Source organism: Otolemur garnettii, unplaced genomic scaffold (assembly GCF_000181295.1).
Source record: "Otolemur garnettii isolate 467f Iridium unplaced genomic scaffold, OtoGar3 scaffold00307, whole genome shotgun sequence".
NCBI lineage: Eukaryota > Metazoa > Chordata > Mammalia > Primates > Galagidae > Otolemur > Otolemur garnettii.
In genome coordinates this window covers 163,469-168,199 of record NW_003852702.1, presented here as the reverse complement: position 1 = coordinate 168,199, position 4,731 = coordinate 163,469, and positions in this window count along the sequence as shown.

The following is a 4,731-nucleotide window of genomic DNA, read 5'->3' as shown; positions in this document are numbered from 1 at the left end:
AAAAAAAAAAAAAAACCACTGGAATATCATGGGTATTTTTAGTAATGAAAACAAAACCAGAGACATTACCCTACCCTATATTACAAGTACACAGTAGTCAAAACATCGTGACATTGGCACAAAAATGAAGACATAGACATATGGAATAGAGTAGAAAACCAAGAAATAAAACTAGTCTCTACTTGCCATCTGATATTTGATAAACCAAACTAAAGCATATACTGGAGAAATGAATCCTTATTCAACAGATGGTGCTGTGAGAACTGGAAAACAACATATAGGAGACTGAAACTCTATGCACACCTTTCATCACAAATATTGACTCAAGATGGGAAAAAGATTTAAATCTAAGACACGAAATGATAAATATCTTAGAAGAAAGTGTGGGAAAAATCTCTTGATGATGTTGAACTGGGGAAAGATTTTATGAAAACGACTTCAGGAGCCATTGTAGCAACAACAGAAATTAAGAAATAGGAATTAATTAATCTAAAAAGCTTCTGCACAACGAAGGACACAATAAGTAAAGGAAAAAGACAATCATAATAATGGGAAAAGATATTTGCAGAGTATCAATGTGACAAAGGTTTGATAAGTAGAATCTACAGGAAGCTCAAATTAATTAACAACAAAAAAAAGAGCTAAAGAATTCCATCCACCACTGGACAAGAGACATGAACAGAACTTTCTCTGATGAAGACAGATGAATGGCTAACAAGTGTTTGGAAAAAAATCCTTATCAACCCTAATCGTCATAGCAGTGCAATTCAAACTACCCTGAGATATCACCTAACCCCAGTGAGAATGGCCCACATCAAAAAGTCTCAAAGCTGCAGAGGTTGGTGCAGATGTTATGGGAAGGGAACACTTTTACACTGTTGTTAGGACTACAAACTAATACAACCTTTTTGGAAGGAAGTATGGAGAATACTCAAACAACTCAAATCAGACCTCCCATTTGACCCTGCAATCCCGTTACTAGGTATCTACCCAGAGGAAAAAAAAAATTCATTTTATTAGAAGGACATTTGTACTAGACTGTCACAGTGCAATTTATAATCACTAAAATGTGGAAACAACCTAAATGCCCAGAAACCCAGGAATGGATTAATAAGCTGTGGTGTATTTATACCATGGAATACTCTTCAGTCAATAAAAAACATGGAGACTACATATTTTGTTTTAATCTGGATTGAGTTAGAACACATTCTTCATAGTAAAGCATCGCAAGAATTGAGAAGCAAGAATCCAACGTACTCAATTCTAATTTGAAGCCAGTAGATGATCTGATACATACCCTCACAAGAGGAAAACTCAAATCAATTCAAGGTAGGGGCAGGGGAACAAGGGAGAGTGGAAGGGGAGAAGTAAGGGAGATGAATGGTTAAGTTGTATGGCACATCTCTTGGGAGAGGATGCAAGTATAATAAGGACTTTACCAAACAAAGACAGTGTACCCTAATTCTTTGTACCCTCAAAGAACCTGAGACAATAAAAATAAAGTAAAATTACCTAATTTGAAAAAAATATATAGTGTCTAAGGTTATTCATTAGGGCTAACACAGACAATACACATATACTACCAATTTATTGGGTATAATGTGATGATTTGATATAAAATGTGGAATGCTTAACTCAAACTCATTAGCATAACCATCACCTTACTTATTTATTTTTGTGGTAAGACATTTATAATATACTCTTAGTTGTTTTGAAATGTATCCTTGCATTATGTGCAATAGGTGAGATCCTGCCAAATACCCTCTGTCCTGTTGCTCTCCTCCCTCTCCTTCCCTCTCCTTCCTTTCTCCTCTTTCTTTCTGGACTGTCTTTGTGTTATATCATTCATATGAATGTGTGTTTATATAATGGTTTCATAATATTATTGAGTACATTGGATATTCTCCCCCATTATTAAGATAATTTACCAAGAAAAATATGTTGCAGTTCTATCCAGGTAACCATGAAAGATGTAAAGTCTCCCTGTTTTATATGGCTGCATATTCCATGGTATGCATATACCACAATTTGTTTATCCATTTATGTGTTAATGGGCATTTAGACCTCTTCTACAACTTTGCTATTGTGGATGGGGCTGCAGTAAACATTCTGGTGCATATGTTGTTGTTGTAAAATGGTTTTTATTTATCTGGGTAGATACCTAGTAATGGTATTGCAGGATCAAATGTAGTTCAACTTTTAGTTCCTTGAGAATTTCCATACTTCTTTCCAAAAAGGCTGTATTAGTTGGCAGTCTCATCAGCAGTATAGAAGTATTCCTTTCTCTTCACATCCATGCCAACATCTGTAAGTTTTAGGATTTTTTGATGTGGGCTAATCTTACTGGAGTTAGGTAATATCTCAAAGTGGTTTTGATTTGCATTTCTATGATGATTAAAGATGATGATCATTTTTTAATGTGTTTATAGTATATGTGCCTGTCATCTTCCGAGAAGTTTCTGTTCAAGTCTCTGGCCCACAATAAAGTGGGGTTGTTTGTTTTTTTCTTATTGATTAGTTTGAGTTCTTTGTGGATTCTAGTTATCACACTTTTGTTGGAAACATAACTTGCAAAGATCCTCTCCCATTTTGAAGGCTGTCTGTTTGCTTTATTTATAGTGTCTTTAGCTGTTCAGTAGGTTTTTAGTTTGATCAGATTGCAGTAATATGATTTTGGTATTGCTTCAATTGCCAGAAGGCTCCTCTTCATATATTTTGTTAGTCATAGTGATTATGAAAACATTACTCTAAGGCAGGAGAAACTGTACATATCTATCTTTCTGGTAGTTACTTTCCCCTAGATATATCAATGCTTCTTTGGAAAAGTGAGATAAAACAGTAGATAAAATAGTAGATAGTTGACAAAGAAAGCATGCTTGTTTATAACTGACAAATTGCAATGATATCTGGAAAGAAAAAAGTAGAAATGGCACACTTATTGTAATTATAAGAGATAAGTGTGGCTCCAATTACTGTAACATGTAATTGACAGAACATTATACATTCTTATGTGATTATGATGACTCATAGTTTTATGATGATTATGATTGTAGACTGCATTGTTATTTTCAGAATTTGTGCAGTGTACTCACTATGGGGTACTGCTTACCCTGATGGAGCCTGCAAAGTTCACTGTGGGTCTCTCTGTGCTTGGGTATGTGTTTGCTTGTATATCTATGCACAACCTTGTTCTGACCCACAACATTGTTATGCAAATCAATCTTCAGAAACAAGGGACCTCAAGCTTCAAATATTTAAGTAACTTGTACAAGGATACATAACTAGTTAGAGCTATAACAAAGATTTGAATGTAGGTTTACAAGAGCCAGTAGTGTGATGCCATGTTAATCTAAAAGTATAAAATAGCATTACAAAGGGCAGAAGTATATTAAGGGGAATAGTGGGAGATTTAGAGGGAGATATCATGGTTAGGATTGACAGCTCCAAAACTTACTTGTTTTATGAACTTGAGCAAGTAACTTAGCATCTCTATGCCCCAGGTTCCTAGTCTGTCAAATGTACATAATAAATAATTCCTAGGTTTTTTGTGAGGTTTACCCCAATTGATAGTAATTGATAGTTTATGAGTCAGCAAATATCTACTCCCCTACCTTCCTTAGATGTATAGATAAACTTTCACGCCAATTGATGAACACTGGGCAAAACTAATAGGTGAATTCTAAGACTAGATATTGTGAGGTGGTATGAATTTATGTTTACATGTCTGGGACCAGCCAACCTCTGCCATGATGATAACATGCCTTTAGTAGTTACTGCCTCTTGAGGTATAGCCCGGAATGAGTTACATGAAGAGCCAATCCAGACAAACTGTAGACCAATAGACAGAAGCAGAGCTTCTTTCACCAACCCACAGTCTGTAAACCAGAGAATAATTGCTTACTGTTTTACTTTACCAAATTCTGTGGTAGTTTGTTATACAACATCATAGTGGGTATTGCTTATTTATAGAGTCAATGCTAACAAAATAAATATCTTGTTTGTTGCCAGGTTCTTGAAATAATTGTTGTACCCATGTGAGGAATAAACTCTTACATTTTTTTCTTTCACTTAAATTTCTTTCCAAGAGGCTTGGTGAGTAAAGACTACAAACACTAAAATCTCACTAAATGAGTTTTATTAAACTGGCATAATGTGGTTTACTTTCCAACTGGTATCTGGTATAGCATCATATGATGTCTTAACTCAAGCATCCTAAAAGACTCCTATCATAAAGGAAGCATTCATTTCTACTGACTACAAGTCTTTAAATGAAGCTTAACTCTTTTAACAAATTGCCAACCAAAGAATCTCTAAAAGAGATCTATGATAAAAATAAAAATAAAAAAAGAGACCTATGATTTGTGAAGCCCAAATTAAAGATATCCTGCCTCCTCCAACTGAATCAATTATATCTCCAAGTTATTGGCTTATGTTTTTTGTTATTTCTGTTTTTCTTTTTTTTCTTTTTTTTTTTTTTTTGCAGTTTTTGGCTGGGGATGGGTTTGAACCCACCACCTCCGGTATGTGGAGCCTGCACCCTACTCCTTTGAGCCACAGGTGCCACCCTGGCATATGTTTTTTATCTATAATACCTGTCTTTGTAAATGTGTAAAACCAAAGTGTAAGACGGCTACCTTGAACATATTTTCTCAAGATTCACATTATTTAAAACTTCATTAACAACGGCGTATTCACATGAGAGAAAAACTCAAATTCCAGAGTGGGGAGGAG